The following is a 15,614-nucleotide window of genomic DNA, read 5'->3' as shown; positions in this document are numbered from 1 at the left end:
TGACATCACCTATCCTTTCATTCCTACCCTAAACAAATGAATGAAGGAATGGATGGGACATGCTGTAAGTTGACAACATATGCACCTGGTCTGGTCTCCCTGGATGAAGCTGAAGTGAGTGGGGGTGAGCACAACATCAGCACTGCCAAGTGTCTACAGCTAGAGCAGGAACATGGCTGATGGAGGATAACGCATCACCAGTGACCAAGACAAAGGGAAGTCTGAATGGACTGTCAATTTGGGGAACACCTGTAAGATGCCTGAAATTTGAGAATTTCTGTAACCAAAAGATCTATATTCTCAGGATCTGTATTCAGGTTGTTCTGCATACAGCGTGACTTCGGGGAAGAACGTCAGAGGTGGGCTGCTCAGGAAGTTGTGGCCTGCCTTCTCTGCATCTCTCAGCTAGACCAAAGGCATGGAACATTGGACTTCACCCTCTTTACTTTTATGCTTTCTTGTGAAAGGGCAAAAAGCAGACTGCACATGAACCCAAGAGATAACTATGGAATCTTTTTCCTTTCTGTCATCTCTGGAGAAAGGCATTTTATCCCAGCATCCCACAATCCCTCTTACTACAGACCGTTACCTGAATACTTGCAGCCCCTCTACTTCCAAAGGCATCCTTGCAGTGTGTTCACTGTTATTACTCTTGCCAACAGACATGAGACTGAGAATGATATTTCTGAAAATACAATGGCTCCACAATTGCACTACTTGTCCCAGAATCACACTACCTCCTGAAACAGAGCCGAAACACCATTCATAGCAACTCCCTTATTGCCAGGAGATTTGTTTTCAATGCACCTGACAAGTCACATGCGATTCATCCTCAAAGCCTACTTGTCAGGGGAATAAATACCAGTGTCAGAACTTCCTGAGAAATCTAGTGATGGAAAAGCCTTTAAGGATGAACAAATTAAATTCTGTTCTAACACCGGCAACAGAAGGAAAGCAAAGTGAAGAGGTGCAGAAGAGCAAGTCCAGGTCCAATTTTGGATAAGGCTGAAGATGAGTTACACTGTTAATGCAAAACAGATACACAAAGCTTTTTCAGACAGCAGATGCTCAGGAAAAGGAGGCTGGTCTGGGAATGTCTTGCAGCCAGGAGAGGTCCCTCTGCTTCTGACAACTAGATAATTTTTCATGAAAACATCAATCCCTAGAAGTTCATTGTAGAATCATCTTTGCACCTACTTTTGCCACCTGTGTCCTGGGGTCATTTCTCCAGGTGTCCTGTCCCAGGGCTAATATGTGTGCACCCTAACTTCCTCATCTTGTTTCCACCTCTGCATTTCTCTCTAGTGCTGTTAGACCAAACAGATATGCTCTAGATGACCACTCAATACTTCAGACTGGAGGCTTCTCCAAGCCAACACGTTAGAGGAGGTCTAGAAATCTAACAGTGTAATGGTTTCCATTAAATATTGAATCTTGCCCTGTAGGGATGGAGCCTAGAAATTCATAAATTATGTAATCTAAGGGCTTTGCTGATGACTGATAAAATCAAATTAGCTGCTTTGAGTTAAGGATGAATTTGAAACAGAATTTCCTCCTTTGAAGAGACAGCGACAAATCTCTTTGCTAGGTCTGCATGTCAAGGGGTTTTGTTTTTGTTTTTGTTTTTGTTTTTAGAAAATTTAACAAAATCCTTTGTTAGGCAAAGTAAATGAGACTGGCTTAGGTTATGAACCAGTTTTTTATTTTCCCAAAAAATGTTTATTTGTGTTATATTATTAAAGCCATACCCACCCATACAAATTTTGTTTTTAAAAGCAAGAAAAAAATTCACCCATAATTCTAACAGTCCAATAGAACCTGACATTTACAGCATCTCCTTTCAGGCATGCTGTTGTATGAGTATGCATATTTCTACAGAATTGAAATCATATAATATGTAGATACACATATATACACATGTATATGAATATTTATATATTCATTAAAACCTGATTCTCAATGGCTGTATAATATTTCATATTCTGTTTCAATTTTTGATTACTGCTTTAGGATACTTATTCCACCAAAGGGTACAAATAGTTTTAAGTAGCTTAATATACATTACCAGATTATTTTCCATAAATTTTGATTCAATTAGTAATCCTGCCAGTAATATATGGACTTTTAATTTTCTTTTTGGGGCTGGGCATTGTATTAGTCTGTTTTCACACTGCTGACAAAGACATACCCAAGACTGAGTAATCTATAAAGAAAAAGAGGTTTAATGGACTTACAGTTCCATGTGGCTGGGGAGGTCTCACAATCACGGTGGAAGGCAAAAGGCACATCTTACATGGCAGCAGGCAAGAGAGAAAATTAGGACCAAGCAAAAGGGTTTCCCCTTGTAAAACCATCAGATCTCGTGAGACTTACTACCATGAGAACAGTATGGGGGAAACCACTTCCATGATTCAATTATCTTCCACTGGGTCCCTCCTGCAACATGTGGGAATTATGGGAGCTACAATTCAAGATGAGATTTGGGTGGGGACACAGCCAAACCATATCAGACATTAAAAACTTGTAATGAATTCACTTAACACATGAAAATACTTTCCAAAATATTTACTAATTTGTTAGGTGAAAACAGGGTCTCATTGCTCTTTCAGCTGACTCATGACATTTATTGCTTTTTAGGTTTTGAAATTACTTTTTTATTTTTTAAATTGAAGTAATGCATGAAGAGTTTTGCTCTACTTTTCCCTGGTTGTATAATTTCCTAACTCACCACGTGAGTAATTATGACTGGTATAACAGAGAGTGTGTGTTTTGAAGTAAAAATATGTTACTTGTTGTAACCAGAATAATTCCCTAGTCACATACAATCTAGTACTAGTGTGGTTTCTCATTAAACAAACAGGACAGGCGGCAAGGTTAATAGTTTTAAAACATATATCCACCTTTAGTCTTCTCTCTTAGAGAACACTGTTTAAAAGATCCAATTTGTAATCCATGCTATTACTTTTTAAAATTCCTTTGCTACATTTATGTATTTTTCAATAATCACTGCTTAAAAACTTCTTACGTATTCTCCCCTCTCTTCATCACACACTGAATCCAACATCTCACACCACTTAGTGCTTGCCTTGTGTGCCACAGCCCCTTTCCTCTCAGACCTCCTGTCTTACATTCTTCTATCCCTACTTCAAATTTGGAATCACTAAAATCTAGAATCAGGTTGCCAAAGAATGCACTCTGGCTGGTAAAATGATCAGACCCTCACGTGCACATTGATACATCTTTTCACATACTGGCTTTTTGAACCCTACTAACTGTCAATATATAAATGAGGCTTTGCAGCTCACCATCATCATTTGCACAACATAGTCCTGACTCAAACTGAGTTAGCACTTGTCGATGCCCACAAGAGTAACCAGTTAAAAAGTAATTATTTAGTGCCTATCATGTTCAAGGTATTGTGCTACATACTCAAGAAGCAAGAATAAGTTGCAAAGATGAAGATTATCTGGTTCCTGCTTTCTAAGTACGTTCAGTTGGAAAGATGAAAAACATAAACATGGGGAGAAAAACCCTACCTGTCAAAATAAAAGGTAATAATGATGAAATTAAAGAGAAATACGTTTGAAAAATAATAGCCACTAGACTAGTGCAACCAAGACTGCAACACATATTCTCCCATCCTCTTTTTTCAAACAAGATACATCCATCCCAAATTGAAAGATACAGCAGTAAGGTCTCCAGCTTCCAACTTTCCAATGTAGTCTGGGTCCAGAGAAGGTGGGGTGGCCTTAAATTTTGGATTCACCAAATGTAGTTTAGCTGTCATGAATAGAGTTGCTACATGGTCTACAATGGAAGAAGCACCCATTTCATCTGTTGTTTATTGAGTGTGGCAGGCACTGTGCCATCCACTGGGGATAGTTGTGCACACAACAGAGATGGTCCTTGCTTTCCAGCAGTTTCCAGGGCGTGTATTTTGTGAACTGGCCTCAATATTAGCTCTGGTTGACCTTGTTTTCCCTTTGCCTAATCTTTCTTCCTCACTTCTAGGTCTTTAGCTTTTTCTGTGTTGTATGTTTCTTTGTAAGATGCCATAAATTCCCAACACAAAACTGAATATAAACAACAAATGAATGTTTCCAGTTAGTCATGTGCCAGCATTTCTTGCCTTGTACTTGATCAGCTACTTGAGGACAAGGGCTCTGTCTCCTTCATTAGAACATAGTATTTATCTTTATGTTTGTCTTCATACTCAGCACTGGATGTGGTATAGTGCTCAATAAATATTTGTAGATATAATTTGTCCCACTGTAATAGTTTCATTTTTTTTTTTTTTTTTTTTTGAGATGGAATCTTACTCTGTCTCCAGGCTGGGGTGCAGTGGTGCAATCTTGGCTCGCTGCAACCTCTGCCTCCTGAGTTCAAGCAATTCTCTTGCCTCAGCCTCTCAAGAAACTGGGAATACAGGTGCGTGCCACCATGCCCAGCTAATTTTTGTATTTTTAGTAGAGACAGTGTCTCACCATATTGGCCAGGATGGTCTCAATCTCTTGACCTCGTGATCCACCCACCTCAGCCTACCAAAGTGCTGGGATTACAGGCATGAGACACTGTGCCCAACTGATGGGTACTGCCCCAATTAAAAAAATAGTTCTGATCAAGACCATCCTGGCTAACACAGTGAAACCCCGTCTCTACTAAAAATACAAAAAATTGGCCGGGTGTGGTGGCGGGCGCCTGTAGTCCCAGCTACTCGGGAGGCTGAGGCAGGAGAATGGCGTGAACCTGGGAGGCGGAGCTTGCAGTGAGCCAAGATTGCTCCACTGCACTCCAGCTTGGGTGACAGAGCGAGATTCCGTCTCAAAAAAAAAAAAAAAAAAAAAAAGTTCTGTAATCACTTAGGCAAGGGGTGATGAACTAGCCTAAGTAAAGTATTTGCACAGGAAGTATTGGGTTTTTACAAATAAGCTGGATTATGAATAGATAAAAGCCACCCAAAACTGATAACTTGACTTTCCAGGAAAAAAACAGTTGCTCAATAGTTCGTTATAATCACTGAGAACCAAGATAAAAATTGTCTCACTGAGAGATGCTTTTGTTACAGACTCTCACTGAAGCTCAGAATCAGATGAAAAATAGGAGTGTTGTAGAGGTAAACTGAATAATTCTGTCTTGCCCAGTTTCCATTTGACACTCAAAGAGAAAAAAATTAGGAATAAAAAGGTTTGCTTTTTCTTTGGAAATGATCCTTCTCTGGTCTGAGTTAGCAGGCAACACTGCTAACTAATGAAGCAATGTGGAGTGGTCAGCAATGAAAGATAATGTCTATGAGACTCCAGCTTTGGGTCTGGCCCCTGCTGGGCACTTTGTGATGTAATTACTGACAGTAATAGGGTGGTAGATGACCCAGGACGTGATCACCATGGCATCCATCTAGTGAGTGTGAGTGGGCATTTCTCCTGTCTGTGAGGGAGACAGAAGAATGTTGGGGAGGCACAAATGAACAAACACACCAAAGAAGAATTCTGGCTCCAGAAACTGGGGAGGAGCTCATGGAAAAGGCCTTGGAGGTTGAGTGAGTCAGACAGCCAGGCAGAGACAGAAGGATGGGCATTAGTGCAGGAGTGGGAAGCCATTAGTACCAAGGCCTGGTGATGGAAAATGTGCTCAGCTTTTGGTTAGGCAGGTTGTATGGCTGAACCTTTGAGGTGATGTTGAAAGACCAAAGTATCAATGTATTTTGAGACATATGTGTGACTGAATTGCATGCTCTGGCTCCTCACAGATGTTTAGAGCGTCATACAGCCAGATCCAGGCCAGGGTGCTTATCTCATGCATTTCTTGTGGGCTCTGGGGGAAATCACACAGAAGTATGTTCTCTCCCCTGTCTTCCCATCTCCCATCCCCGCCTCCCCCCATCTAAGCTAGGACTGTTTCTATACACCTCCTGGGAATGGGAGAACTAACATTGTTATCTCATTCATGTGGACTAGTGGTTCTTAAGATATAGTTGCTAAAATCCTAAGGTTCCTTTGAAAACGTCTCATGGCTCCTCTGAAACACAGTGTAAAATAATCAAAGTGGGGAGGAAGTGGGAGCAAACACCTATCCCCCATGTCAAAGACAGCAGGTCAGCATTAGTCTGTTTTATATATTAGTCCTTTGCATAACGTTTTCTCTGGGGAAAAGAAAAAAAAAGGATTCTATGCCACCAAAACAAACAACAATAAAACATTTTTTATATCTGAAAAATTCTGAAAACCACAGCAAACTTGTGGGGTTGAGGGGAGGGAAGAGGGAAGAGAAGAGACAGGAGAGGTGAGTGTAAACAGGAGAGATGTGAAAGGCTAGGTATCGATATCAATTGCCAGAATGATTGCATATGTTAAACAATAGGAATTGATTTAAATTTGCTTAGGCAGAGGAGGAAAGTTCCAAATCTACAGCTAAATGTAACTTGGAATTTTAAGACTTTCACTTTCTGAAAGAAATGAAAGAATCTACTGCATGGAAATATGGGAGAGAGAAGAGGCATTTCTCTTGGCTTGAGCAAGCTATAAATAGGCAAACTTCAATAATAATAATATCTATAATTTATTAAGATAATTATTATTTTAATCCATATTTCTTTCAAATAAGGAAACAAGTCTTAGAAAGTTAAGTAACATTCTACAAATCTCACAGTTGGTAATAATAATAGGGGTAATTAATAAACTTACAGATGGCTGATAGAGATCATGTAACATGTTTCCAACTGCTCCAAGTCCACTTTCAAGGGCAAACACTGGCTATGGGACCCAAGAGCACTTGGTTATATTGGAAAATTCCACAGGAAGAACTTCATTCATCCACCACAGCAACTGAAATCTTTGGATCTTTTGTTTTATGACTCTTACCTCCTGTCTCCTTTCCCTAGTGGACTACAATATAGTTTTTAAAGCAGTGAGATGGATGAGATATGCCAAGCTTTTACGTGCAAAAAAATGTGGCTAATGGGGTTGTAATTACATCTTAATTATTATCAAAAATTTCTCTTTATGCCAATCACCCTCAAAGCTTCAAATAAATATCTTAAAACTTTTATCTTAAAAAAAGATTTCTATTTGTAATCAAATATTCTATTCCATATAGTTCAGAGCCAATATCTATTTAGTTCTTTTTTTTACCCCTAATCTCTTAGTCTCAGCTAACTTATTTTTTAAATGGACATAATCAGGCCTGCTTCAAAGAGTGGTACAGCGATATTAATGTACATGTCTTTCTCCTCTACCTGATTATAAAGTTCCCAAATGGAGCAGTTGTCTCATTGAGTTAATAAATTATTTCACTGGATTGAAGTTGTTGTTTTACAACTCTAAAGGTAAAGTGTAGAGGTAAACTGAATAATTCTATCTTGCCCAGTTTCCATTTGACACCCAAAGAGAAAAAATTAGGAATAAAAAGGTTTGCTTTTTCTTTGGAAATGATCCTTCCCTGGTCTGACTTAGCAGGGTTAGGCTCTAAGGTTGGCTCCCCAGGGTTTAAGGTCACAGCAGTTTCATAGCTGAGCACTGCTGGGGCACACAGCTCTGATTATGGTAAGGAGCTGTGGCCAACAGGAAGAAAGATGAAACAATGACACAAAAGGGAAGGAGGAAGGGAAGCAGGAAAGAGGCATAAACACACAAGAACCTACATGGACAAACAGAGCAAAAGAGCAAATGATGACTGTCAATGGCAAGGTCCTTTCTCATCTCAATTGTTCTTGTGCTGTTATCACCATGGAGGTTTCTCTGCCCTCAGCATCCTCCAACCTCCTCTTAGGATCCGCAGGCGCCTCTTTTCCATCTCCTCCTGCTGTCCTAGGCTGAGCAGAATTCAGCTTCTGTGCATTCTGCACTTTATATGCTTCCTCCTCCTTCTGATCTGTATCTGCAAATTCCTGCCACATGGAGGAAGCCCGGTCAGTGCCTGCTCAAAGGTTCTGCACCTCACGCAGATCCAGGGTGGAACCTGAGGAGAATATACCTCCTGGGAGTGATCTTGCATCATCTAAGTTCTATGCAACTGACACACAGTAAACTGTTTGAAATTAGTCTTGGTGACATCTTTATTATTGTTCAGAATAGCTACAAGTGAATGTTAAAAGCCTTCTTTTTGCTAGCTGCACTGTGAAGTGGTTTAGTCTGAACAGAATTGAAGCACACATCTCAGGGATGGTTGTGGAGAGTGCTGAGTCATTTTAATGAAAGTCACCTTCTAGCTCCAAAGGCCCTTGTCCACCTGGTCTGCTAGTCCAGGAATTCTCTGCAAGTTGGCAAGAGCAAAACTTCAACGGTCTTGAGCTGTAGTCCAGTTGAATCCCTGTGTGGTAACTGCATGTCAAATGGCAGCATGGAAGGCAGAGAGAGGGGGTGCTGAGCACTGTTTATTGGTTGTTTGAAGTTGAAACACTTTTCATACAAGTCCTACAGACCTCTCTCTGTCTGCCTTACTGACAGATCACCCAGGGTAGGACTTAATCAGATCACTGTCTTCATTACTGCATCATTCTCAAGCACATTACTTGTGACAATGTCCAAGGCTTGGCAATATTTAAACAGACAGCAGTATGAGGGCGGGGCCATAAAGAACTTGCCTCAAGCCTCCCTGGCATATGGGAGAGGGGGGCTGCCAATCTGCAACCGCAGTGATATGGATACATTTAGAAGGCCCAGGGGTTATCCAACCACATAGAGAATTGAGTCTAAAGGGACTTTGAGCTGTTAATTGTCAAGTTCCCTTTCAGAGGAAAACTTTTAAAAATAATTTCCCTTGGGTTGCTCTTTAAAGTAGAAAGTCTGTCTAGAACAGGATTTCTCAACCTTTACATTATTGATGTTTAGGGCCAGATAATGCTTTGTTGTGGGAGGAGCAGGGCATTGTCCTGGGCATTGTCCTATAGGATATTTAGCAGCTTTCCTGGCCTTCACCCTTTAGGTGCCAGTAGCATCCCCACTCCCCCAGTGGTGACAATCAAAAATGTTTCCAGACATCCCCAAATATTCCATGGGGAGCAAAATTGCCACCGGTTGAGAACTACTTGTCGAGAAAATAGCAATGCTTATGTCCAGCTATGAAATGAAACACAGAGCTTAAACTTCACACCAAATAGTTTGAGCTACCCTGATTCCCAGTCTACTTGTGCTTTTATAAGACTTCAAACCAGTCACACTTATTCCTAAGTCTAACGCCAGATCACCAAATCATTCTAAGCTATCCAAGGTCATTGGATGCAAGAGACTCAATGTCTCCCTAGGGATAATGTTGGCATATATGAGAATAGCTTTTGCAGGCTCATCCACTAAATCAACAAATATTTATCAAACAATATGTCAGGTTGTGGGGTTTTGAAAAGATCTACCTGAAACTTCTGAGGAGATAAAGCCCCTTTCCCATCTAAAAGGAAAGAAAAACCACAACAATACATTTTCTTTAACTGCCAAGAAATTAGCTCTTCTGCGCTGTTTCTGGACAATTTTGTCACCGTTTATCCTTGGACTCAAATCCACCCCCTGCCTGTTCGGGGGTTCACTCTCTCATCAACTTGATGTCTTGCAGTTATTGTAATTGATAGCCTTTCCCCAGATAGCTGGGTCCAGAAAGCCAAAAACAAGGGTAAAACCGTTAATTGAATGCATGCCATCTGCCAGATACTCTTCCAAGCATTTCACACATGCTAACAACACCTCTGATCAAAAGTTAGCATTAGACAAGCTCATAGACAAAGAAACTGTAAACACAATCATGAGAAATAGGAGGAAAAAAATATGTGCAAAATTAGATCACGACCTGAGTTGGTAGAGGAAGGATATTAAATAGGGAGGTCAACAAATAAATTATTTTCCATATATGCCTACAATTTAGGGTGATAGTAGGACTTTGGGAACTCAGGGCAAGGATAGGAGGTGGAGAGGGATAAAAGACTACAAATTGGGTTCAGTGTTTACTGCTTGGGTGATGGGCACACCAAAATCTCACAAATCACCACTAAAGAAATTGCTCATGTAACTAAATATCACCTGCCCTCCAAAAACCTATGGAGAAAAAAAATTTAAAAATATATTTTAATAATCTGGGAAGTGACCTTTTGCCCTTAAAAGTTACTCTTTCCTCCATCCTTGTTACACTAGCAGTTTAGGTATTAGTCTTCTATGCCCTTTACACATGTGCCTTACCTCATCATGAGCTTTCTCTGGCTTTTCCTCCCCATCATTCAAGAGCAGGGCTTCTGGTTTATCCATCCCTGCAGATCCCCAGTGGGTGTTCAGTCCTCTGCATACCACTGACTCTTGGTACGAGAGCTGCCCTCCATTTGACAGGTAAGTGAAGTCCCCTCTTTTTGTCCTATTCATTATTGTAACTTCCCCCCTGCTGATGTTAAACTCTCAGCCCAGCTACCATCCTAAGTGGGGCTACTTCCTCAGTCACTCTCTTCAAATTGGCCCTGGAGGAGAATAAACTGGAATATATAGGCTTGATTCCTAGTTCCAGGACCATGTTACACCCAACAATTGTTTCATTGTAACATACTTCTCAAGCAGAGTCCACGTTTGTGTGACTGGGAGTCAGAGGGTCCTCAAGAGATCCTCATAGAAGGATGATAAATAAAGTGACAGACAGAAGACAGAATGCTCACACCTGGCCCAGGCCCTGGTCCGGTTAATATCCTGCCTTGTCTTTCACACTATGCTTTCTACTCCCAATAGAGACATGAAACAGCAGATGAGGGAAAATGCCTTGGGTCAAATAAAACAGCATGGATAAAAGGCCTTATGTGCGTAGACCCACTCTTCTCTGGGCCTTGGCTGCAAATCCATATTCTAGCACCTGCATCTTCCCAAGGCAAAAGGAAGTTGTGAAGGTCAAGAATAAACCCAAGAGTTTTCACCTTAAGAGGCACTTGCTACTTAGAGTATTATTGTCCTACCCATAGTCAACAGTTATTTTTCAGTAGGTGCTATTTGTGGGACATAGTGCTAGGCAGGCATGGGGGGACACACAGGGTTAGCAAGACCTTGCCCTTGCCCTTGCCCTTGAGGGGCATATGGCAATGCTACTTAAAGGGGGCTTCATGGACCACAGCCTGGTTGCATATTGTTTGAGATCCATCTTCAATGACTAAGAAGAGAAATTGAGAGTAAGCATGTATGAACTCGAATAGTAGGTAATGTTATATCTGTTGAATCTAATAACAAAAATTCAGATTTGCATTGTATGTCTTATTTCTACTTTACTTTCTGCAAATTCAATGCTTAGTGTACTTCATAAAGACAAGGGTCTACAACAGATTGGAAATTTTAAAAACCAACTTGTCCTTAACCGTGGACAATTGGAACAGCACTAGTCTAATGTACACATGACTAAATAAAAGGAAGGTAAAGATAAACGTCTTAAAAAGCTAAACTAGTTCAATGTTACAGAGGGGGAGAAAGATTGTAAGAAAGGTGTGTGCAAAGGTACAGGATTTCAGGAAGTTGTGAAGCTCCCCCTTCCCAAGCTGAGTAAAATTAAACCAAAAGAAGTGAAAACAACAAAGAAATTATTCACACTAATAGCAGAAATGGTCTCAATGGTATGGCGTACATATCCAGATGTATCATTTGGGTCTGAAACTATTGGGACCAAATGTAGTGAAGATTCTAAAAATCAGAACAGGGTTTCCTTCTGCAAGAAATGATAAGTAATAAATTTATCATGGAAAATAAGGAAATTCTCAGAAATACCCACTGATATCTCACACTAGACAGGGATTGGGATTGGAGCTATGGGAAGGTCCCAGAGTAAGCTCCTCAATGTGCCTTCTGGAGCCACCTTTCTGCATCCTGTAAACAATATTCTGAGGCTACAGAGGTGGAACTATAGGAGGAGATAAACTTTGTAATAGTTTGGCAGGTAGTAGAAACCAAGTAAGTAATAATATCCTTGCAGCAAGTGTTTCATCTGAAGCCTGGCAGCAAAAGAGGAGGTTTAAAGAGAAAAATGTCTGTAACCACACCAAATCAAATGCTTACTAGATACAGCATTTCTCTGCAGCTCAAATTCCATTAAAGAGCCTGCTTATGCTACAGACGGAAAAAAATTTAAATCTGGGGGACACCTACTCTTTGAGATGGAATCCACTCTGTCTTCACTGAGGTGGATTCTGATGCAGGAGTGGCAGTAAAACTAGAGATAAATCAAAGAGGGCAAGTTACCAATGACAGAGACTGCCTTTCCCTGGGAAGCTGAGAGACAATCAACATTCCTGGATCTCATGTTATAAGAGAAGAATTCACACATTTGAAGTGAACATCCTTTTTCTGGCAAATAGGAAGACCAGTTACCTGCCTTTTTGAATGAACAAGAAAAAAATAAAAGGCAAAGGAGGAAAGCGAAAGAAGACAAATTGGCATGTTTCTGATATCAACATTTTTGTCTCCTAGTCAACCCTCCAAGCCCCACTAAAGGAAAAGAATATAGCATAAACAGTGAGAGAGGGTGGGCTGGGCAGAAGAGGGAAGGAAAGAGGGGGGGATAATTTCTTTCAATTTTAATTTTGAAAATGACAACTAAATTCACAAATAAATTCTAAATCACATGGATGAAATAAATGGCCAAAATGTGGTAAGAAAATATGTTATGATGAACTAGGATTTAGCAGTACTTAGAAAAAACTGAGAAGAAAAGAAATGCTTTTATAGGACGTAACACTGCATCAAAGCAAGAAGGCAAGAAGCACAACTATTGCCACACAAAAAAACACATTTTAAAAATGAAGGAAACATAACTGTATTAGTCTGTTTTCATGCTGCCGATAAAGACATACCCAAGACTGGATAATTTATAAAGAAAAAGGTTTAATGGGCTCACAGTTCCACGTGGCTGGGGAGGCCTCAGAATCATGGCAGAAGGCAAAGGAGGAACAAAGTCACATCTTACATGGCAGCGGGCAAGAGAGCATGTGCAGGGGGGACTATCTTTTATAAAACCATCAGATCTCCTGAGACTTATTCACTATCACAAGAATAGCACAGGAAAGACCCACACCCCTGAGTCAATTACCTGGCACCAGGCCCCTCCCACAACATGGAGGAATTATGGGAGCTACAATTTGAGATTTGGGTGGGGACACAGCCAAACCATATCAATAGCATATGACTAGAAATAAATTTACAAATTGTAAATAAGAATCACAGATATGAAAGGAAATACAATATATATACACATACGCATATTCTGTCTGTTTACTATATATTGTAATACTTTAATATATTGACCTGAGTCTACACTCTGAAAAGTCTCATACGTCCTGGAAAAATGAATGCACATCAACCAATGCTGAGAAAAAAATTGAGTAAAATTACTGTACTTTAATAATAAAGAATTCTATAAGTGCATATATATAGTAGACAAGTCACTTCAGAAAAGAGACCAGGTACATTTCTCATGGAATTAGATACCAGAAGGTAATGATGGCTGCAGGCTAAAGGCATGGGTTGTAGGGATGTGCACTCCTGGCTTGGCCACTCACTTGCTATGTGACCTTGCTGTACTATCAATTACCTAAACTTTCTGGTTTGCAGTATCCTCATGTATAAGCAAGGATGACTCTATGCTAAAAATAACCACTGCATATTTTTCTAACTCCAGAGAATCCAGAAATGGTAACACAAAAGACCATCTATCAAAAGAGAGCCAAAAAATTACCACCAAGGCATCAAAATATACAAAGGAAAACTTGCTGGAAATATAAGGAGAAACACTAAGAAACATAACGGGAGGGGTGACTCTCAAGCCTTTGTCAGGTCAAGCAGAAAACAAGTCAATAAGGCAGAGTGGAAATAGTATAATCAGTAAAATTGCCCTACTAGGTATATATCTACTTGATGTTCAACAACAAAGAACACGTATTTGTGGACTCAAAAAACATTTTTAACACGTTCAAAATTACTTCTAAAAAATACCAAAAAGCAAAAATAGTACAGACCACATTTTTAATCATCTGCAACAAAAGACAAAATATAAAAAAGAACAAACACTACAAGCGACAAACCTCCTGACCAAGAAATGAAAATATTTTTTACAAGCCTTTACAACATCTCTAATGTGAAAGAGAACATCAAAACCACAAATTCAAAACATATAGAAAACAAAATGAGAACATTTTACCCCAAATTTAATAGACTATAGCAAAACTAATAAAGTAAAAATTCATCCTCACACATATTTAATTAATAAAATGAAAGTGTAGAAATAGTAAGATGAGCAGCCCCTCCGAAACAGAGAAAAAAGCCTGTAATCTCAGCACTTTGGGAGGCCAAGGCAGGCGGATCACAAGTCAGGAGATGGAGACCATCCTGGCCAACATGGTGAAACTCCGTCTCTACTAAAAAAATACAAAAAATTACCCACGCATGGTAGTGCACACCTGTAGTCCCAGCTACTCAGGAGGCTGAGGCAGGGGAATTGCTCGAACCCAGGAGGCGGTGACTGCAGTGAGCCGAGATCGTGCCACTGCACACTCCAGCTTGGGTGACAGAGTGAGACTCTGTCTTAAAAAAAAAAAAAGAGAGAGAGAGAGAGAGAGAGAAAACATTATGAAAATAAGAGAGTGGAAAGGAGGAATTAATAAAGGTAAAATAGAAATTGATAGAGTAGAAAACAGAAAAAAATTTAGAGACATGCCAACTCCAATAACTGATCATTTGTAAGCTCAATAAAACAGATAAACCAATAGCTGGTTTAATCAATGACCGAAGGAGACACAGCTACATGCTCAACATTAAGAAAGTGAAATGAACTGAACACAAATTTAGACTAACAAAAACCAATAAGTATGTGAAAAAATGTTCAAGGTCACCAATAATTATATTAATATAAACAAAACCAACATTGAGATAATATTTTTAGCCAGGAGATTGGCAAAGATCTGGCAGTATCTAAATCAGAGAAGGGTGTGGGGCAGTGAGACCTCTTTTGAACTCTTGATCAGAGTGAAAATCCCTAGATACTTTCTGGAGGACAGTTTGGCAATATTTATCAAATTTTTGAATGTGTGTGGGCTTTGACCAAATAACTCTACTCATAAGGATATGTTCTAAAAAGAAAAACACACACTTACATGGGCAATACAAACAGCAAAGCTCAATATTCAATGTTCAATAAAATTCATACCACTTTAAAATGATGTAGCAGATTTACATTTACTGACTTGAAAAGATACCTACAATATGTTAACCATAAAATGAAGTATGTGAAATGTGAAATAGTAAATTCAAAAACAAATATTTGAGTACTTACTGAGTGCCAGACACCCACTGAGGCATTGTGGGAAGCAGCAATGAACAAGACAGAGGAAGTTCCTGCTCTCATTGAGGATAGAACAAAAGCATAAGCCCACACTACCACATGACATGTGTCTGGGGAAAATGGTGGCCAGGGGCAAACAATGTTACCTGTATTTCATAGGATTTGGGGTAATTTCTACTTTCTTGTTCACCCTCTTTTTACTGTTTTAAAGTTTTTAAATGCACATGCATGATATTTTAATTAGAAAAAGGTTATTTTCTGAGAAGTGTAGAAATCGTGTGTGGTGAAGGGCACAGGTGGACTTGGCATTTGAGTGGTGCTAGAAAATGAGGGTAGAATTCACA

The sequence above is a fragment of the Piliocolobus tephrosceles genome, chromosome 2 (genome assembly GCF_002776525.5).
Source record: "Piliocolobus tephrosceles isolate RC106 chromosome 2, ASM277652v3, whole genome shotgun sequence".
NCBI classification, from domain to species: domain Eukaryota; kingdom Metazoa; phylum Chordata; class Mammalia; order Primates; family Cercopithecidae; genus Piliocolobus; species Piliocolobus tephrosceles.
This window is presented reverse-complemented; position numbering follows the sequence as displayed.